The sequence below is a fragment of the Gorilla gorilla genome, chromosome 2 (assembly GCF_029281585.2).
Source record: "Gorilla gorilla gorilla isolate KB3781 chromosome 2, NHGRI_mGorGor1-v2.1_pri, whole genome shotgun sequence".
NCBI lineage: Eukaryota > Metazoa > Chordata > Mammalia > Primates > Hominidae > Gorilla > Gorilla gorilla.
This window is the reverse complement of record NC_086017.1, coordinates 168,205,609-168,231,185: the sequence shown is the minus strand read 5'-3', so window position 1 is coordinate 168,231,185 and position 25,577 is coordinate 168,205,609. Positions and strand designations below refer to the sequence as shown.

Sequence of the window (25,577 nt, the reverse complement as noted above, 5' to 3'; positions counted from 1 at the left end):
CGGCTATTTTTACACTGAAAAATAAAACACACACACGGCTGAAACAGAGAGCGTGTGTGTGGCAGGGGAGAGGACGCAAGCAGCCCTCCCCCATTCATCCCCTGATCTTCCCCTTCCATCTGGAGAGTTACTCCTCAGAACCGAAGCATTTTTATCTTTATTTTTTGAAATCAGGGAAGGGAAAAGGATGCAGATCAAAACGTTTCCTAAATAGTAAAAATAAATGAGATAGCAGCATTCTGAATTCTCACGCCTTGGTACTCTCAGTCCTTCCTCCCCTTGTGTGCCGTCTTTTGAAGTCCAAGGTTGTCGGTCTGAGTTTGTCTTTTCCTGCTCAGGGAACATGGAATGGCTTCTGCAAGGTTTGGGCCTGCAGAGAGCTGGAGGAGACAGAGAAAAGAGGAGACTTTTTGCCAAAAATGCATTCTCGAGCCCGGCGTGTGCCTGTGCACTGTTGAGTGTGACTTTGTTCTGTTAGGACTTAAAAGAAAGCTCTGCTTCTTTAAATAGGAATTTTCAGACCATGATAAGCACTGGGAAAGCAGAAGGTTGTCCAGGAAGGGTGGTTGGTTTGAATTTTCACCTGATTTAGACCCACTGGAGCCATTGCCTGTGCTTTCTTGTCAGAATAAATTTGGAGCTGAACTCACCATACCCAAGAGGGAGGCGTGCTCGGGGTAGGGCTGTGAGCTGTATAGGGAATTCTTGCTGACATCAAATCGTTTCAGATCACTCAATTTACTTTGATTTCGTTCAACGTCATTTCATTTTCTTTCCAAGTCTTCTAAGAAGTCTGGAAAAGGAGACACTGAAAATAATTGCAAAACTTAAAGCATGAAATGAAATATCTCCTAAAATTAAAGTAAGGTTGTAGAGATTCACCATCTTAAGGATTTGTATAGATGACCTTTTAGCAATTTTTCATTTGAGAATTATGGAACTACACACACACACCAAAACCCTGCAAAAAGGAAACTTCATCAGGAAGGGAAGGTTACCTGCAAAGCTCTTCATTCAATGTGTCATAATTTCTAAGATTCACTAGATTGGAATGAGGATATAGAGTGGGAATGTGTGGGGTGGGCAAGAAGCAGGGCATAGGGGGAGTTTTAAATGTGTATCATCCATGACTAATGTCTCCAACAATGGGGAATAAAACAAATTTTGCCTTTTGTAAAGGGAAATTGAAATTCAAAGTTGTGGAGAAACATTCCTACCCTGGGAGTCATGACAGCCTCCTAGGGTCCAGCACAGCCGGGCTCTTAGAAATTCACCTACTTCTTCCAAAGGCAGGTCAAAAGAAGGTGTTGCTTTATTGAGATAGTACAAATCAAGGACTCCTTCACAGCAGAAAACCCCCAAACACCTCTACTATTTGTGTGCCAGTAACTTCCAGCCAAGTTTGAGGAAAGCCCCAGATTATCATTATTATTGTTTGTTTTCATATATGTTTGTTTATTCTGTTTTGCTTTTTAAAACGTAGCAGAACTTGTACTTCCAAATGTATGCACACCCTGAGAAAACTTTCAAACCACTATTTAAAAAGTGGGAGAAGGACCATTCCCTTACATCCCAGAGGACAATTCTAGGCTAGCCCCCTTTTCTATCCCTAACAAGTTTAAAGACAGTATATCTCACCTGTGGGCAGGCCACTCCCTGTCCCCAGTTTCCTTCACTGGCCTGTCACTCTGTATCCATAGTAACTTAACTCAGGTCTGAAAATCAGGAAACCTGGATCGTGAAGAGGTTACGTCTCCTGAGAGATTAAAATCAATAATCTGTCTTTTTAGATATTCTGTCAAGAGATCACATTTATTTTTAAGAAGCAACATCTAAGCTGTCCGAGTTCAAAAATCACTTTCTTTTTTGTAATATAGCACAGGAGAAAGAGTTCCGGAAGTGGCAACTTAATTTGTATCTAATTTCAGCAAAATAATTGCAGACAGCTTCCAGCTTGAATGAGCAGTGAGGTATAGCTCCAAGTAGTTACTTATTTTAGTAGCACTCCCTCAGGATGAATGCTAGCTATTTTCAGTTGCATGTGGGAAAACCAAAGGCGCTGCCAAGCTGTGGCAAGTTGGCATCATGTGTGAGCTGTCAACCAGGATACTTACTTTCACTCAGATTCATTTCTAACTTGCAGTTGGCATGTGACCTTTTTCTTTATTCAATTTGGGGTCCTGAGCACTTCCTTTCTCTGCCGCCCTACCTTCCCACCGATCTCTAGCCCCACAGGCAGCTTTTGGCTGAATCCATTTAATAATAACAGTGTGAGTGCCAAGTGGGTTGTATAAAATCCTTAGGGAGAGCTGTGAAATGAAGCACATTGTTCTTCAGGGCTCCTAGGGACCAGAATGTACCCATCAACAAAAACTAATATGCAATAAAATTATATGTCTTTCTCTATAATTTATGCAGAGTGGGATAATGCTGCAATGAGGCCATAAATAGCTCTTGGTATATGCCATAGGCAGCCTCTAAAACAGCCCCCAGTAATAATCACTTCCTGGTATTCTCTGTCTCATGTAACCTCTTCTTCAGCGTGGGCTGGATGGACCTGGTGCTTGGCTTTAAACAAATTGAATACAGCAAAAGTGATGGGATGTCACTTCCAAGATTGGGTTACAAAAAGTCTCTCTCTCTTTCTAAGCCAACTGCCATGTTGGGACCTGCCCCGTGGAGAGGCCTATGTGGCAAGGAACTGATGTCTCCAGCCAGCAGCCACAGGAGTGAACCTGAAGTTCACCCTCCTTTGGTAGAACTTTGAGTTGCCTTTGGTCCTGGCTGACACCTTGATTACAGCCTGTGAGACCCTGAGCCAGAGGACTGCTAAGTTACAACTGTGTTCCTGACCCATGAAAACTATACGATAACACATGTTGACTGTTTTAAGCGTCTCAGTTTTGGGGTCATTTGCTATGCAGCAATAGAAAACTAACAGTATATTCCCTAAAGCAGACAGACCCTCCTGCTCCAGTAACCCCACCAGAGTTCTGTCTCCAGACTTACCTCCTGCTACAGTCTCTCTATCACCCCTGGGGACACTTTTGGGGCACATCTTACTCTCAGGTGTCTTTTTAGGAGCTATTTCTTTTGCTGAAACAACCAGCCACCTCTTCTTCACAAGATAAATTCCTGCTCATCCCTTGACACCTGGATCAGATGTGACCTCTGGAGAACCTTCCTAACTCAGCCAGGCAGAGCTCCTATATCCGGCGTTGGGGTCTCCACAGTGCTTTGCTTCTGCCTGTGCTACAGCATATCCCATGGCACTGTCCTTATTGGTAGGCCTGCCAGGCTGCAGCTCCAGGAGCACAGGAAATGTTTCTTCGTCTTCCAATCCCTGGTGCCTAGCACAGCACCATGGTAAAACATCATTCTTGGAACGGATTACTGACTGTCTTGCAGGAGCAGGGATCCCAGGCAGAAGAGAACATCTGGTAACTAGTTCCACTTTCACCTGATGCAGGGATCTTATTACAGCATCCTCAAAATGTTTGGAAGAAGACCACTTTGGGTAATTGGACTATACACACACACACACACACACACACACACACACACACACACACACACATATATATATATATGCACATATATATATATTCCAATATTATATTATATTATATATTATATTAAGCATCCAGTCAGCACATTGAATGCTCTAGCAGCCAGCAGTGGTTTGAAGCTCTCTTGATCTGATTCCAGCCCCTTGATCCATCACTTAAGGTCAGGGGGGCTTGAAAGTTGACAGTCCTATAATTTGAGTTATCATCATTTCAATCCATGACCTTGAAGTTGATATGTCCCAGGTATCATGGACACGCTTTACTTCATTTTTAGAGCAAGCTAGAAAGAAACCATGAAGGCATCCCAAGGGACAAGTTAAAGAGACATCCTTAGGGACAAAGCTGAAAGAAAGGAAGGTTGTGCTTTTCTCTCAGATGGTGATCTAGCCCATGAAGGGAAGGGCTCATTGCAGGGCAAGGCTGTTGGAAGATCTTTCAGGAGTGGAATATGTTGTAAGCCTATCTACCCCATCATCATTTTCCCCTCCATTGTTCCTCTCTTGGACCCCAGTTCACCTGCAGCAAATAGCTTCCTAACTGGTCTAATGACATTTAGTTATGACGTTTTCCAAGTTGTTCTCCACAGGGAGATCAAACTCTTTCTGAAATGCACATTGGATCACATCACCTGGCCACTTCAACACTTCAGTGGCTCCCCGTGCATGGCCTTCCCCAGCCTGATTGAGAATCTCACCTCCTTGCTGTCTGCACTCAGGTTACACTTGCCATCTTTCATGGCCTTGAATACACATGCGCAGCCCCACTCTGGGGGTTGCCCAGGACCCACTGGGCTTAGTTAATCTTATTGTTCCTTCAGATTTTATTTCACTCATCATTTCCTCAGAGATTTCCCTGACGTCCCTTATTAACCAAATCCCCTCATTATATACCCAGGACCCCACACATTGCAATGATGTTAATTTGTGTGTGTGTTTGATCAAGGTCCTCTCCTTTTGAAGGCAGGGACCATGCCTGCTTTTGCTGACCTTATATTCTTGGTACCTAGCATAACCTGGTAAAGAGCAGGGATTCAATCAGTATTTGTTGAATAAGTGAATGAATGAATGAATGAATGAATTATGGGTGCTCTTTGAGGGTACCTGGAGGAAAAACAGAAATGCGGGAAGAATGAGAATTTAATGGAACCCAAAACTGGGGCATAGAAAAGTAATTTGAAGTACACCACCATCCTAAAATGACTTTTGGACTTTCTTTAGACTGAGTGTGAACAACATTTACAGTTAGATGTAACTCCATTCCCCCAAGCTACAGCAGCCTCAGGGAAAACATAAGATTTCAAGCTGATTTCCAGAGCCTTTGGCTGTGGCTCCTACCTCTGCCACCCCATCCAGCCACACTAGCCCTCCCTCCCTTAGATGCTGATGCTGGCTCTCCTCTGGGGAGGGGAGGAATGGTCGAGTTGGGGGTGGATGACACCTCAGGCCCCCTTACTGAAAGTCTCCATGTGTTACTGCCACCCCTAGCACAGCCCCCACAGCCTTTATCCCAGCATGATCTACCTGCTGCCCATGGCTCCACTCTGCTGCATAGGGCACCTGACGGCCACCATTGCTGTGACTGCCCTTGCTGGGGCCTCTACTCTTGGCAGTGGGGGATTTTTTTCTACAAGTGTGGAAAGCTTTTCAGCAAGCCACTGGTGGAGCAATTGATTCCCCTCTTCTTTCCCTTAGATGATTCCCACCCTTCCTTCATTGTCATCTCTCTTAGCAGTTTTGTAGCAGGCAAATAATTTTCCCTTATTTGTTCAAAAATCTTAAATCTAGGAGTATAGGATCTGCTAATTGTTTTTATTTCCTAATTTCTGTTTCTTTCAGGGCTCAGGGAGGACTGACAGGACTAGAGTTGACAACCATTCATCCAACAAACATTTACTGCACGAGGAAGAGAGGTGATCAAGGCACTGCCCTTGTCCCCAGGAAGCTCGCCAGTGCATGGGACTGTGCAGGTGTCTTCACCTCTGCATTAGGCATTCAATGTCAGGCCATGGCTGAGCATCCATCCTCTCTATGCTAATTTTTTCCAAAAGTCAAGAGTTTGGAAGAACACTAATGTGTTTTTCTTCCAGCCTTTCCTATACAAATGACAACATCATTACCCTCAGCTTTTAAAGTGCAAGTCTGTACAGGGATCCCAGAGTCAAGGAGGGCGCCTGAGTCATTTGAAATAATTACCTTTTTTTTTCCTGCCTGAGTCTTGCATATCTGTGAATCAGCAATGTGGAAACTGGGCTTCAAAAAAATTAAGGGAGGCTTAAAGTGAGCAAAGCAGAGAAGAGCATTGGCAAGAGTTGAGCGCTGCCACAGCAGGAACATCATGCCGATCGTCATCTAAGGGAGCTCATGGCGCTGTCTGACTCCTCTTAGCAACATCCACACAGGCTGGTACAGTCAGATCATTGTGACTTGGACAGGGATGAAAATACTCAGCTGACACCAATAGCTCCCAGCACAGCCAGGGTATTCTAGAGGTGTGTGGTGTCAGGACAGCCTGTGTGGCCTCATTTATTTACCTGAGTCATCTGAACAAAGCGGTGACTGGCTTTGCCTGGCTCTGGCAAGAACTCGCAACAAAGCCAAAGCCTCTTCCTCCACGGCCTTTGCTCCTGCAGCACAGCACTGGCATCTTTTTAGCATCATAGACACTGTCACGTGGCAATCAATGACAGATGAACTGTCCCTTCCCTGGGCCACAAGCTCTTCAAGGCGGGAGCCTCAGCCCAGTTTCTTCCATGTCTCCAGCGCCCAGCACAGGGCCTGGCTTCTAGCTGGTTTCTGATGAATAAACGAATGGCTATAGAGATGTACTCTTCAAAACACAAGGGGCTTCTATAGTGGCAGCATGTTCAGTAGCACAGTGCTGTATTGGTTCTTTACAGCTTGCAGGACCCAAAGAAGGAATGATTTTTGTTTCCCGGGAAAGGTGTACCTCGTGGGGGCACTGCTCAAGGGAAGGTGCCCACAAGTTGGGGATCAAGGGAGGCACAGGTTGATCAAGGCCCCTGGAACTGAAATGGAGGTGTTCATCCTGCGGAGGCTCCGAACATCTGAGGCAGAGCCTCGATTCTCCAGGAAATTGACTTTGCCGGAGAACAAGGCTGGAGGAGGCAGGCTGTCCTAGGGGAGGAGTCGTATTTCAGCCCCACTGAGACCCCAAAGGCGCACTCCCATGCTTTACCCCAGCTATCCACTAGGGGGCAGGCAGAGGCAAGAGAAGAGGAAAGCGGGCGGCTGGTCAGGCCCAGCACATCCAGCCTGGCATCCCACACGCTGGGCTGCCTGACTCAGACAAAGCCAGGCCGCTCCTCCTGCCTGTTGTGGCCTCTGTGATTTTATATGGTTTGGCCTGTGACATCAGACACCACGCGACCATGGTAACCAAAGTATACAGCCTGGAGTGAATGTTAATAAACAGGAAAGAAACGATACCTGGTGTCTTGCTTTACTCACCATTTCCGGTCTTGTTATCCACGCCTAACGTCTCCTTTATTACCACGAGCAATCGAGATGTACCTGAATTCAGCAACTTTTAAAAATGAGAAGCTAAACTGGGGAAATGTGAGTTGGTTTCCTTGTTTAACTAACTTTGAAAATAGTGCCATGAGTGACCACTGCCTCTTGATATCCTGCTCAGCACTCCTCTCACGTACAAACATGTAATTTAAAGGGAAAATTATTTCCTTGACAATCCCCACATGCCGTCAAAAGTCATTTTCCCCAAAGAAACGTCAGGTGATGGGATCCCTTAATTGGTTAAAGTTTTTCCTAATATCCTCAAGGATTGAAGAAAAACAGCACACCTGTCTTCCTATACAAATTATCATCCTATACAAATTAATGGGCCCAGAGGCCCAGATCTAAAACAAACTAGGACTGAGTATAAAGGAATAAATGTTTTACCAGGCCAGATCACAGAAGTGAAAATCTTTGTGTAGAGATGAGAGCTGCTTCATACAACATCAGAGAGTTTGAAGGTTATAGTTCTCCTGCCTACCAAGAATATCTGATTAGAAGCTTTTTAAACTTTGCCTTAGTGAAGTTAAAGACTCTTTAATAAATTGCATCTTTAATTAGAATAAGAACAAACCAATCATATTACATGAACCAATAGAGAATGATAAAACAGTCCTAAAAGAAATGGTTTTCTAATGGAATCAGAATTCATATGCAAACCTTTTCATGCTGCAGACTTTTTTGAAAAGTCCCGATTTCATTCCAATAGTATTCACAGCTGAGAAATATCTTTTAAAGATATAGCATGATATCAAGTTACTTTAATAGTTTGCAAAATGCTCTCAAGAATTACCTAAAAATATGCAGTTTCTATGATACCATAGATGAGTTCATCTAAAATTGTTTGATCTTCAATTAAAAACATAAACACACTTGGATATATTTGGACACAGATGTTGCCAGAGTTTCCAGATTTCATTGTTCAAAGGTATTTCATAAATATGAAAAAATGTGTTCAGAAGGCGTCCGTCTGATTGGGTATTCAGGCTTACAAAGAAAGTAATTACAGGGGCAGAGACTGGGAGTCAGCCCTCATTCATCTCAATTCTCTCTCACGTATCAGCGTAGCTTGACCTTGATTTTTTAGATGCAAGTAAAGGACATTGATGTAATTCAAATAAATTAGTTTTTTTCAAATATCCTGAGGAGTCTGGAATCAGACATGACAGACTTGATGGACAAAAGCCTGAAGGAGAACCAACTCTGAAGTCGTCATAATGGTTCTAAAAACAGTGTCTTTCCTTCTTATTGACCTAAATTTTCATCTTCTTTCTAGGGAACATTTGCTTGCCAGCTCCTTGGAAAAGGTCCACCTTTTGGCTTCTCCTCTCCCTTCCTTCTCTTCTGCGTTTGCGTCTTCCATTGAGATTCCCACCAGGGAATGTCGCTGCCGCCATGGCATCCTCTGGTCAGCTGAAGTGACCTTCAACCTTCCTTGCCTTTCTCTGAGGGCAGGGGCCTTGCTTCTCCCATTAACAAAGCACTTTCGGGCAACTTTTAGGTTTCTTCACGGTTGATTAAACTGTGTTTATTTAGGACCCTTCTCCTCTTTCTGCGTCCGGCTGCTGACCTTTCTGCTGGTTCATTGTTGGAGGAGAACACTCACAGGGCAGTCTATCTGACTGCTTGTTAGCAGCTTTGGTAAAGATTTTGTTCCGGAAAACGTTTAGCCTGTTGAAACACTAGTGCATCTTCAAAGCATATGACGTTTTGCTTGGATAGTGTTCAGAGTTGCTGTTACTGGGTAAGGCCAGAAGCACGTGAAAGAGAGAAACCTGAGGTAGCCTGTGAGCTATAACTGCTAGCATCTCCCTTGAGCCTGGTGCATGTTGATCATCTTGCATGAAGCTCCATAAGGCTTCACTTGGTATGTTGTGGTTCTTTTTTTTTTTTTTTTTTTGAGCTGGAGTCTTGCTCTGTCACCCAGGCTGGAGTGCAGTGGCACAATCATGGTTCACTGCAGCCTTGAACTCCTGGGCTCCTGAGCAGCTGGGGCTATGAGCGCGTGCTGCCATACCCACAAAAAAAGTAATTTTTATTTTTATTTGTTTGGAAAAAGGGTTTCCTTAAGTTGTCCAGGCTGGTCTTGAACTCTTAGCCTCAAGCAATCTTCCAGCCTCGGCCTCCCAAAGTGCTGCGATTACAGGCATGAGCCACCACTCTTGGAGATTTTTAATAAGAGTAGATGGACATGGTTTTGTTGCTTGGAAATGGGAAGAAGAGAGAAAATGAGGCACAGAAAGTTTTGTTGAGTGGCCAAAAGATAAGCCAGGACAAACACCTTAAGCCAGAACTCCATTTTTGGAGATTCTTGTCTGTAGGACAGTGAACACCCCTGCTGCCGCCCTGCCCTAGGTTCTCAGGCAGGCTCTGCTCCCCAGTAGCCCCCACACTCTGAGGCCCAGCCAAATGCCAGTTCCACCACATGCAGGCATCAGTTCTTTCTCTAAGCACTGTGACATGTACTCGCTATACCTCTCAGAATGGAATTTTTGTGTTTTGCTTATTTGTGTATGAATCTTATCACACTGGCTTGATTGCAAGTGCTTGGAGTGTGAAATGTACTTCTGCATGCCCAGAAGCATGTGGTACATATTTTAGTGAAAGCAAATGGATAAATGGAGGTGCAGAGTGATGCCATTCCTAGTTCTTCTCTTTAATGCCACCTACTGACTTGGATAACTTGCCCTCCCCATTCCTCACACTATGCTCAGCTCCCAGCTTCTGCAATTGGTTTGGCCTTACTCTGTAGTTTGGTTATTTGTCCATCTCACCTTTATATCTCTGCCTAGTCATTGTTACCCATCTTAGATGATAAACTCTTAGGGGACTGAGGTTCCACTTAACTCCCTTTGCCTACCACTTGACAAAAACACAGGGCATGACTAAACACTTAATGGACTTCAGAAGATGATACTTACAATCAGAGAAGTGAATCACTAAATCTGATCGTCCATCCTCTCAGAATGAAGGTTGAATGGTTCAGGACTTTGTGAAGTTCTTAGTCACCATTGCCCCCTTCCTCATCATGAATCTTCCCCTATGCATTTTGTTTAGCTGCAGGATAAACTAAGAATAATATTTTCTTATTCTTAGAAAATAAGATTAGAAGACTGCTTCTAAAGGCCAGGTTTCTCAACAGCAGCATGTTGACATCTTGGGTTGGATAATTCTGTCGTGGGGGCTGTTGTGAGCGTTGCTGGACATTTTGCAGCATTTCTGGTCTCTACCCATAGATGCCAGTAAATGCCCCACCATTTTTAGACATTGCCAGAAGTCCCTAGGGAGGGCTGGGGGAGCAAAGCCGCTGGTTGAGAGCTACTGCTTTAAGGGATAAAGGTGGAAGAGGGAAGCCATGGAGGAAAGGAAATGATAGTCATAACTAGGTGTTCTTCTTCTCTTTGGAGGTTTTTGTTTTGTTTTTTTAAAAATGAAAGCAGCATGGTATTCTGCTCTGACAGCTGGGAGAGGAGAGTCTTCCAAATGCATTTAAATTATACAGCATTTCACCACTTTGCCCTTTTTCTCCCCTTAGGGGCTATTTTTTTTCACCATTACCACTAGGTTGGACCTGCTTTCTGTGGCTTGATCCCATCTTGTTTTAGGAATAGCTTTCTGGAAGCTCTGACGGGCACATGATGACTTGCTGGGAGAGGCACCAACGGGCTGCTTTGCTGTCCTAGGGCCCGGACACTGCCCTCATGAGGATACTGTGTTTAGGACTCTGCTTTTCCACTTTGCTGATCTGGGAACTAGATTTTTTTTTCTTTTCCCTGTGAATTAGTAAGCCACTGGGAGCAATAATTCACCAAAACTGGACTCACCAGACACTGGGCTGCACACCAGACTATTACAGTATTGCTTTAAAATGCGTATCCCCAGAGCCCTCACCCGGAGTTGGAACGTGGGCAAGCAGCATGAAATGTAGCCCAGAGTGCACGTAGGGCCCCAGGCCAGTGGGCCCCAGCCCTGGCCCGGATGTCTGGCCCTTTCTGTCTCAGCTGCCAAGGGGATGACCTTTGTGGCCAGGACAGGGTGGGACAGAGAAAAAGCTGGGATTTAAGAGAAGAGTGAGAGCTTAAAGATGTGCACAATCTTTAGAAATAATTTGCGGTGTCTGCTTCAGTGAATGTTGGTGTCCCAAGGCAGAGTGCCAGTCGTTCCCTGTGGACACCTTTCCAGAGTGGCCTTCGGTTATCAGGATGACCAAAGAACTGCAGTAGCTGTGGCAGAGGTGGAGTCAGGACAGAAGGCGTTGGTTGATTTCAGGAGCTATTCTCGCCAGGCTGTGGGAAAGCCTGATGAAAATGCTCTGCTTCTGTACGGAGCTCATCTCCCTAGAGATGGGCACAGTCACTTCTGCCCTGAGGGGGAGCTGCTCTCTGGCTGAAAGGGGCTGTGCCTCCCCGGCACAGGCACTGGTTCTGCAGATCCCCCAGCCCTTCCTCCCTTGTAGACCACCCTTCTTTGTCATCACACTCTGTCATCACATGCCCTATTTATTTATTTATTATTTTGGACAGAGTCTCGCTCTGTCACCCAGGCTGGAGTACAGTGGTGCGATCTCGGCTCACTGCAACCTCTGCCTCCTGGATTCAAGAGATTCTCCTGCCTCAGCCTCCCGAGTAGCTGGGATTACAGGCACACACCACCATGCCTGGCTATTTTTTTCTTTTTTTCTTTTTTTTTTTTTTGTATTTTCAGTAGAGGTGGGGGTTCACCGTGTTGGCCAAGCTGGTCTCAAACTCCTAACCTCAAGCGATCTGCCCATCTCAGCCTCCCAAAGTGCTGGAATTACAGGCGTGAGCCACCACGCCTGACCCATGTGCCTTTTTTTTCTTTTTTTTAATTTCAAGGGTCTGGTCACCTGCATTTGCTAACTCGGTGAATGACCTCCTGCATTCTGGGTTTGTTTAGCAAAGCTCCCAGAACCTAGAGACCAGCAGGGCTTACTTCTGAACAGAGCTGGAGCCTCTTTGCTGCCCCTGAGCTAGAGCAATGGGTCACGAGTGTTCTCTAGGTTTGTCCCTTGCTTTACCCTGTGGGATATTCCTTCTCTGGAGATGTTTTCTCTTTGATTGTAGCTAAAGCTGACAGATGTTTCTGCTAAGTGGATGGGGAATGCCTTTGGAAAGTTTGTATTTCTCCCAGTAGAGTGGCAGGAAAAAGAAAGGAACATTGTGGTCTCCGTGTTTTCAACCAAGGAAAGTGGAAAGCGGAAAGCCATCTCTTTTTCTATGCTGTCAGGGTGCCTGGTTCTGTCTTTTGAGCCCTGCCCATCTTCTGGGTCCTGGCCAGAGCACATCTCTGCTGGGCTGGCAGCAGATCCTCAGGATGTGGAAATGCATTGGCTGGACCTGTTTTTGTGTCAACGAACCAAGTGGGGCATTAAGCTAACCACACGGAGAGGCCCTTTTCTCCCCTTGAGTCATTCTCACATCCATTGCTGGGCCTTTGTCAGAGAGTCCTTTGTCACTTTTGAAAATGTTATTTCTTAGGAAATAAAAGAACAGTGTATGGCCATGGTTAGTTTTGCTGGTAAGTTCTATTACTTGACACACAGTTACTGTAATAGAAAAATATGAATCTGATCAGTGTGTTAGGAGGTCTGTTACTACCACAACCATCATCTTTGTCCCCAAACACCACGATCCTGTACTTCAAAAGCATGTTCTTCAAAAGCCATTGTTGTTGGGGAAGCAGGACAAACTGTGCTTGTCTAATGCTGATTTCCTCTAAAAACGAAAGAGGAGAATGAAATGAAGCCATGCAGTTCCAACAGAGCTCTCTGCAAGTGTTGTTTCCATACTGGTGTGTTTTGTCACTGATTTTGGTCAGGGATGTTCAGATTTTCTGTTTGCATTTAATTTGCATTGCTTTTTGTTCAGCCCTGTATAGGTCCACGTTCTTCGCACTCATTTAAGTTAAATGTGCCTCCTTAAAGGTGTCTCCGCATCTTCGGGGGACATGAAAAGATGCAGGTCAGGGATTTGACAATGGGGTTTTGAACCCCAAGGATCAGCATGGAGCAGCTTTCTGGATCAGTAATTCTACTTGTAAACTTTTGGGAAATGTTGTTTTTATATTAAGTGGTGGTGTAATAATGGAGTTGAGTGCTTAATTTGCATGAATTTTAAAGATAATGTTCAATGCATCGAAAATATTCAATGCTTATAACAGGTGCCATAGGTGATCCCCTCAGATTCCTGAAGTGGGTAGAATTATGAGTCGAATTGTGTCCTCCCAGAATATGTTGAAGTGCTAATCCTATCCCTCAGTACTTCAGAATGTGAACTTTTTTGGGAATAGGGTGATTGCAGTTGAAATTAGTTAAGTTTAGAAGAGGTTACACTGGAGTAGTGTTGGCTCTAGTCCAATATGACTGGTGCCCTTATGAAAAGGGGAAATTTGGACACAGCCATGTGCACAGGGAGAACACTATGGGAAGATGGAGGCAGAGATCAGGGTGATGCTTCTGCCCAACAAGGAATGCAGAAGATTGCCAGAAAAACACCAGGTAGGTAAGAGGCCTGGAACAGATCCTTCACTCACAGCCCCAAATTTTAGACTTTTGGCCCCCAGAACTGTGAGACAACAAATTTCTCTTGTTTTAAGGTACTCAGTTTGTGGTACTTTGTGACGACAGTTCTGGCAAACTAATACATGTGGCCATTCTCTTGCTGAGGGTGCTTTATTGACAGAGCTTGAGGAACACTGAACTGGGTAATGGAAAGAGCTTAATTTTGGAGTCCAGAGAGCCAGCTTTGGATTCTGGCCATGCCACCTACAAGTTGTGTGTCCTTGGGCATGAATCCAAATGTCCTATTGTGAGCATAAGCAGGAGGGTGCATGTAGTAACACCAATAATGGAACCTGGCAACCTGGTGGGTTATCAATGGATGCTATTCTTACCTTGCCTTTCCCTTCTGAGCATTTGTCTAAGAGATGAAAAGCTCAGAGCCTGGAAAAGTAAAATGCCTTGTCCTCAGTTACACCGTGAGCCGCTGCAAGGCTGGATATCAAGTCCAGGCCACCTGATGCCACACCTGCTCTGTGGTTACCCTTGATGTAGTCTTTGGTGATCCTCATGTCCCCATTATAAAAATTCCCCACATATTGTGTCCTATAAAGAATTATAAAGGAGAATCTCTAGGTCCCAGATGCAGTTTCTACCAATAAGTGAAAAGCACCTGCTCCTGAAAGGTTCTTGCACTACCCCAAAAGCCTTTGTAACAAAATAAATGTCCCAATGTCATTCTCATTTTTTACATATTCTTGACACATAATTGTTAGCATGAGTTGATTATTGGCTCATGAAAACTTATATTTTATTAAAAGGCGTTTTGCAATGTTTCTTATAGGAAAAAAGGTTTTGCGTCTTTTAAGAAGGAACGAATCAGAGTCAGAGGGTTGATGGAGGTTGTGAAAACTGCAGAGGCCTGTCCTGCAGGAACACAATCTGGTTGCATGGTAATGAGGCATAATAAACAAGGGATTCAAGCAAAGCCACTGGTGGTGACTAATTCCAGATGCTAGGTGGCATGCATGCATTACATCTTTTTAACAGAATAAAGCCACGGAGGAGAAATCAATTTGCAGATTCAGGAATGTTGCTGAAGTTATGCTCCAGTATCGATAAAGATCAAGGGCTGGAGTCCAGCCTGCATGGATCCTGCCTACCCTGAGGAAGTCAGACACACTTGGAAAGAGCTACAGATCTCCTTCTCCAAAACATACCCCAATACACGTCTCTACAAAACGTTTCAAATAATTACCAGGGGTTCAGCCCCTCTCCCAGGCTCCCTTCAACTCACTCTTAGGTCCCTGAACTCCAGGTTAAAAACCATCCGCATTTCCCTTATTGGCCTCCCTCAAAAAACAAAAACAAAACAAAACAAAACAAAAAGAAAAAAATTAAGTCCTAGCTTAAAGGACATTTTATGACTTCTCTTTTATTTTTTGTTTTTGTTTTTGTTTTGTTTTGTTTTGTTTTGAGACAGAGTATCGCTCTGTCGCCTAGGCTGGAGTGCAGTGGTGCGATCTTGGTTCACTGCAAGCTCGGCCTCCTGGGTTCACGCCATTCTCCTGCCTCAGCCTCCCAAGCAGCTGGGACTACAGGCACTCGCCACCATGCCCAGCTAATTTTTTTTTTTTTTTTGTATTTTTAGTAGAGACAGGGTTTCACCATGTTAGCAAGGATGGTCTCGATCTCCTGACCTCGTGATCTGCCTGCCTCGGCCTCCCAAAGTGCTGGGATTACAGACATGAGCCACTGTGCCCGGCTCATGACTTCTCTTTTATTTAATCACCAGAGGCAACTCAGAAAAAAAATCATGTGGCCTGGAGCAAAGAATAATCATCGATACAGTAGTATTAGTGGGAGAAACTAGAAACCATGGTTTACTGAATGAAAAGGTCTATCAGAGTCTGGACGCCTGGCTGGGTTTTAGGCTCTTTCAAACATGTGGTCATGTGAGCATGAGTGAACTTCTCTTAGCCTCAGTTTCTCTATGAATGCCTGCAGAAGTCACAGCACCCACCTTACAGCTGCCCTGTGAGCAATAAATAACATGTAGATCTCAAATCACCATGTGAACTGTCAATGAATAGAAAACGGTATCATTCATAAGAAAAATAAACTTAGTGACAAAAACACTTAAGCATTTATATTTTTTAGAACTTTGTTCTAAAATTTGAGAATTTTAATACATTGTAATAAAAAAATATATTTCATGAAAAAACAAGAGAATGAAAGATTTGATCCTATTCTGTCCGTGTTTGAATTTTTATGTCTAGAGGGAAAGCCTAACCTAGAAATTGCAAACCAGTCCACAAGTGTGTTGTTTCATCTGCAGAGTGTTAAGCAAGCTTTGTTTTGTTTGTTTTTTAAATAAATTGCCAACATTTAAAACTGTAAGATTTTCCCATTAAACAAACCCTGAGCCAGGTGTGGTGCACACCTGTAGTCCCAGCCACTTGGGAGGCTGAGGTGGGAGGATCGTTTGAGCCCAGGAGTTCAAGGCTGCAGTGAGCCATGAGTGCACCACTGCACTCCAGCCTGGGTAAGAGAGTGAGACCCTGTTTCAAAAACAAAAACAAAAAACCCCAAACCAAAACAAAAACCCAGGATTTTCAGTTTCTTTCAGAAAAATAAAAGCAGAATTCATAGCACAACTGGTTGGGGTTTTCTACAGCCTACTGTGCCCACTCCTGGGCTGTTTGCTACCCTGGGCCAGCCACAGCCAAGGTACCTCCTGGTGTCAGTTTCCCACCAGGAGGCCTAGAGTTTCAAGTAGCTCCTTCCTTCCTTCCTTCTTTCCTTCTTTTTCTTTCTCTCTCTCTCTTTCTTCCTTTCTTTCTTTCTCTCCTTCCTTCCTTCCTCCTCCTCCTTTTCTTTCTTTCTTTTTCTTCCTTCTTCCTTTCTTTCTTTCCCTTCCTCCCTCCCTTCTTCTCTCTTTCTTTTTTCCTTTCTTTCTTTTCTTTTCTTTCTCTCTCTCACTCCTCTCTCTCTCTGTCTCCTCTCTCTCTCTCTCTCCTCTCTCTCTCTGTCTCCTCTCTCTCTCTCCTCTCTCTCTCACTCCTCTCTCTCTCTCTGTCTCCTCTCTCTCTCTCTCCTCTCTCTCTCACTCCTCTCTCTCTCTCCTCTCTCTTCTCTCTCTCCTGTCCTCTCTCCTCTCTCTTCTCTCTCTCTCCTCTGTCATCTCTCTCTCTCTCCTCTCTCTTCTCTCTCTCACCCAGGCTGGAGTGCAGTGGTGTGATCTCAGCTCGCTGAAACCTCCACCTCCCAGGTTCAACTGATTCTTATGCTTCAGCTGCCCAGGTAGCTGGGATTACAGGTGTGCACCACCACACCCGGCTAATTTTTGTATTTTTAGTAGAGATGAGGTTTTGCCATGTTGGCCAGGCTGGTCTCTAACTCTTGGCCTCAGCTGATTTGCCTGCCTTGGCCTCCCAAAGTGCTGGAATTACAAACATGAGCTACTGTTCCTGGCCTCAAGTAGCATCTTCCTAAAAAGAAGTTAAACTTGTAAGGAAACAGCCAGTGCTTGAGACCAAACATGGGGTGTGTGGTTGCTTGCCCCTCAGCTTTGTTTTACCCTCGGGTAAGGCTCCTTGGCCCAGATGTGGGTGAACACTGCCTGGGTAGAGGGAGACTTTTTCTTGTAAAATGAGCACAGGATCCTTGCGAGGACTAAGTCAGATGACATATGTAAACACCTTGCAAGAGTCAACATTCAGGAAATGGTAGTTCTGAGCAGGGGCATCCCAGACCACTCAGGACATCACAAGATTCTGACAAGTAATTTGCACTTCCAACTCCAAGGAGCAATGGTCAGAGTTGGCACCACATCTGTTTGCCAGGATCAGCTTGAGGAAGAGGGTACCCCGTGAGACCACAGTTTCTGAGGAAAAGGACACAGGCCATAGGACTGGAACCCAAAGTGGAAACAGACCTTAAGTGCTAACATGGATGCCTTTTGCCTTTGGTTACTCACTCCTGTGTAACGACGAGTGTTAGAATGTCCAGGGAAATGTGCTGAGCAGAACTGTCTGTTTTAACAAGGCCACATGTAGCAGAGTCGTTTACCTGAATTTGCTCCAAAGAAGACATTACCAGTGATAGCCTGGTGCATTGGCCCCAAGGGCTCACTTCCAGAACAAATACACAACCAACTTCCTACAGAGAGCCCATGGCCAGGGGCCTGTAAACCTAAGGAGGCCTGGGCTTCTTTGGTGTGGGAGGGAAGCAGCTGCCAGGCACTGCTATGGGCCTGACTGGCATTATCATCAAGGAAATCAGCAGTCCCCAGAAGCCATGCCCAGAAGTGATCTCACTGCTTTCTTCTCCCTGCCAAGGATTCTGCGCAAGTCTGTTTTATAGGAAGTTGCCTTTCTTTTGAGCAGAAGAGGACCTCCCCTGTGTTGAGCAAAATGTGAGTAAACGATTACTGGCAGCTGTAAAAGGATCTCATAAAGCATTTCTGTGATCCCCCCAAAAGGACCTGATTTTAATACATTTGCCTTTTTAGTTCACTTTGCAAGTACAAGGCTGTTAAAGTCACTTAATGATGCCAGGGGTAAGGTTCACTTTAGGAAATGGGGTGGCCAAGGATTTGGGATTTCCCCACACTGTTTCCTTCTCCATCTCATGAGCTGACAAAAGCAACTCTCTGAGTCCCATACCCAGGAACTTGTACTGAGAAAAATAATCCATATTTATTTGCTATTATAAACTAGAGTGGTCTTCAGAAAGAAAACCAGGGCTTTTCCCGGGTGGGCCCTGCCCTGGAGTGGGGCAAATGATGTGGCAGTGAGCCCCATATTGGGGATGTTGAGAGGAAAAGGGTGCATATTTGATGGGAAACAAGATGTCATCTCAGATCGAACTGTAACCAAGGCAGAGATTCTGAGCCAGGGTGGGAGAGTCCACAGGCTGCCCAGAGTCAGGGAAGTCTGGGCTGGAGCACATCTTGGTGGTCACTTACGGTCAGGATCCCCAGGGATATCCCCTGCCTGCCCACACCCAAGGGAAGCTTTTTCTCTGTTGAAATCCTGAATTTCCTACAGTGGCTCCAGTCTCCAGAGATTCCCTGGACAGATGCTCTCTCCAGATGAACTTTGTCCTCTGACTTATAACAATCACAACTGTTCCCCACATCTGCTTCCAGGAGATCTCGCTGGCTGGGGTCACTCAATCAGTATAGAGATGAGAATCTGTCCTCCAATAAATCTTGAGCTTGGATGGCTTCCTACTGCCCTTTAGGCCTGTATCCCTCTACCCCCAAGTCTACCTCCTTGATCTCTGGGCAACTGAGTCTGGACAATAGTTACTCTCTCACCTCCAAATCTCCAGTACTGCACCACTTAGCAAATGCATCAGGTTTAAAAATCCTGCCACTTAACGTAGGCTTATTTTCTGTCTAAAATGTGCAGATGTTTAATTGTCTCATCTGTGAAATGATGACGAAAATAGCTTATCTGGTTGGACCAGACAAAACTGAACCTGAGCATTTCTCAAGATCTCTTCCATCTCTGGAATCCATGATTCTGAGATATTTTCAAATATATGCACTAAAAATGAGTTTTTCTAAAACCAAATTGTGATTCATGTGAATTACTAACGACTGAACCAAATACAGCAGCTTATTTAGTTCTGGCCTCAGGAGAAATCTTTTTTTTTGAAACAGGGTCTTGCTCTGTCACCCAGACTGGAGTGCAGTGGCACAATCATGGCTCACTGCACCCTCGACCTCCTGGGCTCAGGCAATGCTCCCACCTCAGGCGATTCTCCCACCTTAGCCTCTGGAGTAGCTAGGACAACAGGCGTGCGCCACCACACCAGGCTAATTGTTTTATTTTTTGTGGAGATGGGGTCTCACTATATTGCCAGTGGTCCCAAATCCCTGGTCTCAAACAGTCCTCTCACCTCAGCCTCCCAAAGTGTTGGGATTACAGGCATGAGCTACCACTCTCTGCAGGAGAAACTTTGTAATTTACTTTTAGGTGAGAAGTCTCTTCTCCACTAAATACTGCATAAAAATGGCAAGATTCTCTACTGAATATTAATGTGACCGTGGCAAACAAAGGAAGAGACTATAAAAGTCTGAAATGTAAATATGTGGCCCACTATTCCAAAATAGTAAATGTAACAAAAGGAAGAAAGTCAGCCTCCTCCACCCTAGTGCACCAGGCGGCCTAGGACAAGCCACAGAAGTCAGCCCCTTACTTCCTTTCCCACCATCCCACCAGGCAGCGTCTCTGCCTTTGCTCACATTCTTCCCTGAGTCTTCAGAGCTCCCCGTCCTCTTCACCTGTGTGAGGTTTCCTCATCCCTGAAGCCCCCACAGCTCACATCTATTTTTTTCTGAAAACTTTTGCGTAGCCCGCCTGCCCTCTGGGCCGGCTGGAGGTCATCTCTGCTTCTCAGGTTCCCAGCCCCTTGTATGCTGTGACAGCACTCGCCACCCGCTCCTCATATGGCATTGCATGGTTGGTACACACTTGTCTGTCTCTGTCGCTGGACTTAAGTTTCTGGAAGGCAGAGATGCTCTCTGTCATCATTCCCATGGCCCTTACACAGGTTAGACATCCAATACATTTTTATGAAATTTAAATGAATTGAAGAAGGATGACAATTTTCCTATCCAGATGTGTATCTCTACCACAGATTATTGGAACAGACTGTAGTGCGAAAGTGGCAGTGACTTAGTCAATGTAGTCAGTGATTCTGAACCTTGGCACCATTGACATTTGGGCTGGATAATTCTTGGTTGTGGGGGGCTGTCCTGTGCCCTGCTGGATGTTGAGCAGCATCCTTGGCCTCTCCCCAATGGACGCCAGTAGCACTCCTCCTCCTCCTCTTCCTCCCAAGTTATGATATCAAAAACACTGGCAGTATCCCCAGTCATTGACAATGTCTCCTGAACTACCCCTGGTTGAGAACCACTGATGCAGGTGATTCCCAAAGGAGGCTGAGAGGAAGTACCAGACATGATGCTCAGTGATGTCCTACACAGTGTCCTGACTCCTAGAGTCACCGTCATTTTAATACAACAGTGCACAGCAGCCACTTACACCTCTGGCCAAATATTTCTCCCTGACAGGCTATCACAGTGCACGCTAGTCAAACACTGGAATTTTCTCCTTTTTTTTTTTCTTTTTTGAGATGGAGTCTCACTCTGTTGCCCAGGCTGGAGTGCATGGCAAGATCTTGGCTCACTACAACCTCTGCCTCCTGGGTTCAAGCAATTCTCCTGCCTCAGCCTCTTGAGTAGCTAGGACTACAGGCATGTACCATCACGCCCAGTTAATTTTTGTGTTTTTAGTAGAGATGGGGTTTCATCATGTTGGCCAGGTTGGTCTTGTACTCCTGTCCTCAAGAGATCCACCCATCTCGGCCTCCCAAAGTGCTGGGACTACAGGAGTGAGTTACCACGCCCAGCCCAAATGCTGGAATTTTCTTAAAGGAGGGGGGGAAGGAAGGAACTGAATAAGACCTCATCCCCTTTGAAATATAAATACCTTTGTTTAGGAGGTTGTGGTCTTGGAGCACAACAGCTACTAACAGGTGCCTGGGGTCGTGCCAGGAAACCACAAGGGCAAAAAGTAACAACAACAGCTGATTTGAGAGACATATTTTTCCTTAGAAGGTATAGAGGGCCATCACTGCTTGAAATATTCACACATACAAATTCAAGGAAGGGGCACACCTATTTGGCACGAGCCCTGTGGCTGTGGTTAGAGATGATTTGAATATTTTGAGTGTGCAGGAAGGTGAACTTCATGTATCCTTACCTTGGCTTCCTTAGGCTGGGGCTATCTGTCAGCTACAGAGCAGCCCACAGGCAGGCGGAGCTGTGATGAAGCACATTTGTTCAAACACAGCAAATGGTGTTTGAAAAAACCACCACCCTTGCTTTTTTATGAAGCTATTACACTCTGTCATGTCAGGGAGCTGAGCCCAAGTGATGCCCAAGTGGCCATGATAGACTCACACTACAGGGCCTGGGAGAGCAGTGGGATTGTTTTTTTTTCCTCGTTGAGGCAGTAAAAGATTGATTTTTGAGGCAGTGACTGAGGCATTATGCATTAATGACTACGCAGGGATTTTCATTCACATATCACGCACTGACAGTGGAAACCGAAGCTGCTGTGTAAGGTGCTGGCTCAATGCCCTTCCATGACTCCTTCCTCATCACGTCATTTGCCTGCCGAGATGCCGGGGCCTTCCGAATCATGGGGTCGATTGAGTAAAGGGCCCATGGTTTGGTGCAGGGCATCTCGAGCCAACACACGAGAATAACTGATGCAGCTGCTGAGATGAGAAAGTCTGCTGCAATGCTAATAACTCCACCTGGCTGCTCTCACATTTGACTTCTTGTATTCAGATTTGGAGAGACAGCTGGGAGCCTCTGATGTGAAAATAAAAAATTTACAACAACAAGCAAGCTGTCCTCTGACACCAGGAGAGGAACTCGCTTCAGCCCTGGCAAGAATTGCAGCTGGACTTTGTGAAGCACTGTTTCATCAGATGCCAAACGTCATAGCAAGGGCAAGAATGACAAGAATTACAGTTTCTGCCCTGATGCACAGGTACTGATGGAAGAGATATTTCTGTGTTGATTTTGCACTTCTCAGGGCAAATCTGCAAAATAGATATCAAAGGAGATGTGGGCACTGGGCAAGGAGCCACACCAATCAACCATATAGAGCAGTCTGGAGGAGTCTCTCCCCATCTCCAACCCTCAGTTTTTCCCACCTGTTAAACACAGGCCACAATGTCTGTGCAGCCACCTCGCAGTGCAGTTAAAAGAACCGGTTTAAACAGTGTTTCTTAGCTTAGAGTCAATGGCTGAACAGGTTGCAGAGGGGCTGTAAAATCCTGAAATCTGCATGAAGCAATTTTTCCATATATGTCCATGTGCATCTTTCTGAGGAGGGGTTTGTCGCTTTCACTATATTCTTAAGAATATAGTCACTCTTAAGAGGTTAAGGGCCACTGTTCTAGGTAATGTGTGAAGGTGATGTATGTGTCCTGTAATTGAGCTATTATCAGCAAGCTTTTTGAGGAGAAAGGGACACAGAGGAGCACCTATTATGTGTTAGGGACTGTGCAGGACACAGAGAGAATAGAAAAAAAATGACCCTGGCCTTCTGGAGCATATGATAGACTTTAGATATGAGCCCAAAACAGATTAAAAGTTAAAAGGAAAAGCTAAGTATAGGCAACACAGGTGAAAGGTCAGAAGAATGTAAGTGCCCCATAGAAGGAGAGAAATGGACTTCCAGCTACAGTGGGTTTAGGGACGGACACAGAGCGAGGGTGGGATCGAGTACAGGGAAAGGCAGGCAAGAGCATCTGTGGAAGACGGATGGCCGGTGCAGCAGAGCTTGCATGCTGAGTTGACACGCTCCATGCCAGAGACCCTTAGATTGGGACTAAGTGTCACCGAAGAGAAGGCTGCGTTCAACAGATGGTTCTCAGGGTGACAGTTCATCCCAGGTGCCCTCAGACCCACATGACCTGCTCTTGGTCCTTCAGCCTCCGCTCTGCAGATGGGGCTGAGGGGCCCACCCAGAGAAGCCCTGTGGGGGAGAACAGAGCCTGCCCAGGACAGATATTCTCCTCCTTAGGAGCAAGTCCTCTTGACCCCCACGTTCCAAGCAGGAAGCTTTTCACATGTAGACTTTCTTCCTGCTGTGATGCACAAAAGCAGCCTCTTCCCAGTTAACAAAGTCTGATGGAGCCTCCTGGGGCCATGCCTAGCACATCGTTACCCGAAGCAGACTAGGCAAACAAAGCCCTAGAAAATGAGAACAAATGGAAATGATTTGATATTTTAGAAAAAAATATTGAAGTGTTTATCGTGGGGAAAACTGGAACCCTGTTAATATTTTTACTAGTATTGTATGGCATGGCAGTTTCTAAATTCTGCATGTGGTGGGGCTACTGTAACTCTTTCTGGGCAGAGGACTGTGTGATGATTCTACTCAGACCCTGGCTCCACAGACTAGCAAGGCCGCCCCTTCCCAAGTCAGCAATTGTCCAGGACCAAATGGTCATTTCTCCACTCCTCTGGGACTCTGAAAGAGCATTCTCCAGAGCTCTTGGGATCTTGCCTTGGCTCTGTGGATGTAAGATCCCAAATTCTTTCTAGAACGTACTCTTGAAGACTGAGTTGACTCTGGAGATCAGTGTAGGATCACTGTCCCCACTTTGCAGCCCCAAACCCACTTCCCAAGGGAGTAATTCATTACCTGCAGTCCTGCTTACTCAAAGGGAATGTCTAATGACATCTGCTCTGCAGCACCTGAGGACCTGAGACCAGGACTCCTGGCCTCTTTTCAGAAAGAGTGGAGTCTGCCATTTCCTGACCACCGCCCTGTCCTCAAGGGCAGCTCGTCTCCTGTGTTACATTCCTGCATGAACCCCCGCCCTGATCCTGTGACTTGTCATGTGCCACAGTGCCATGAGATTTGTGTTACTTTGCTTCTGTTCCTGAAAGTTATCAGTTCCCCTTTTCATCCTATCACTGCCTGGTTGAATGATGAGGGTCCCTGAGGGGAACTGGGTCTCTTCTTTCTGTTCACGGGTACCAGAAGAAGCACACGCAGGGCCAATGGCTTCAGTTATAGCCACTGGGATGAGGCGTGATTCCTACAAGCCAGGAGAGAAAGACAAGCCTGGGAGATTTTGTCTCAAGGGAGAGACCTCTTGGGGAAAGCCAGCTTCCCATTGCCCCCTGTACTGATCTGGTTTTAGCATTCCTCTCAAACAAAGCCAGGCAATATCTTCTGGGCTCTCTTTTCTGCACTAGGCTCATCAGATGGAGGAGGGGACTCAGGCCCAGCAGAAGGCAGCAGGAGTCTGGCTTTGGCTTTCAGTCAAGACTCCTTCCAGTTCACTTGCTCCCTTGTTGTTTTTAATCAGTCAAAGCCCAGAGCTCCAGATGAAAAAGAAGTGGGGAGGGAGAAAGGCTAAACCTCAGTTCAAGTTAAAGCAGGATTATTTATTTTAATTATTTATTCATACCAACTCCCAGCACGGCACCGCATACGCGATGGCTGGTATTTAGAATTTCCCAGTCGTGTCCGATCAAAGCTTAACAGTTCCTGGGTCTCTTCACTTCCACAGAATTCTACTTTGGTGGGGTGTGGTGGGGTGGGGAGGCAGGAGTTCGATGTGGGAAATTAATTTGGGCTCAGGGATTAACAATGGTTAAATCTTACTGTACCTCACCTGCCAGGTAACATGGTATGGTAAACAGTTTTGGTTTTGGCTGGCTGTGCCCTGACCTACCTCTAAGAATTACTTATTCTACATATGGAAAGTTGTTAGTCAAGGTGTCTGCCTTTCTCTGGCCTGGGGTAATGCATGTGAACCACATGAGGTCGGTCAGATCCTCCTTCCTTGGAATCTGACATTTGAACAAAGTCATCAAAAGATGGAAACTAACTGGAGCTCATTTGTGATTCACAGTGGTGTAGCCAAGCGACCCCAATGAGGAGGTCTTAGGTCTTGATTCTGTGCTGCTTCTTGCCTATGGTGTCACCCTGGTTCCTGTTTGTTCTTTCCTGGTTTCTGGACCTGATTTCCAGTTGAGCTATTGAAAGATCAGCTGTTTTTCCAGTAAATTCCCTTTTGATTTAGACGAGCCAAGGTCAGTTTCTGTTGCTTGCTACTCAAGGAGCTCTAACTACACCCACAATGAACCTTTGTTTCTCAGAATCCCTTTAGTCACACACAGGTTTCAGAATGGTGCCCTAAAATTGTGCTAGAAGCAAATAAAATCTTTGTGTTGACTTGGACTATGTTGTAATCATTTCCTACAATTTATTTCCTTAATTGCCAAGTTCCTACTCGCTATTCATTGATTGTAGTTTGTAGCCTGTCTTTTGGTTTCTTTCAGCATTTTTTAGTTCATGTCATGCTTGGCCAAAACTCCCCACCCCATTGCTGGGACCAAGCTTGCTTTCC

General features: G+C 45.4%; 2 long non-coding RNA genes across 2 annotated transcripts in view; one reads left to right on the top strand and one right to left on the bottom strand.

The window, feature by feature from the left end:
* LOC109026039 (uncharacterized) overlaps positions 1-24,204 on the top strand; it is a 58,594-nt gene extending 34,390 nt beyond the window's left edge. The window contains exons 2-3 of the long non-coding RNA XR_008678219.1: positions 5,405-7,144; positions 21,988-24,204. This is a non-coding gene — a long non-coding RNA (uncharacterized lncRNA). The remainder of the gene's footprint in view (positions 1-5,404; positions 7,145-21,987) is intronic.
* Positions 139-5,899, bottom strand: LOC109026038 (uncharacterized). The gene is made up of 3 exons (XR_002005047.2): positions 5,762-5,899; positions 651-808; positions 139-380 (listed from the first exon to the last, which is right to left on the bottom strand). It is a non-coding gene; the product is annotated as an uncharacterized lncRNA (long non-coding RNA).
* Positions 24,205-25,577: the final 1,373 nt, after the last annotated feature.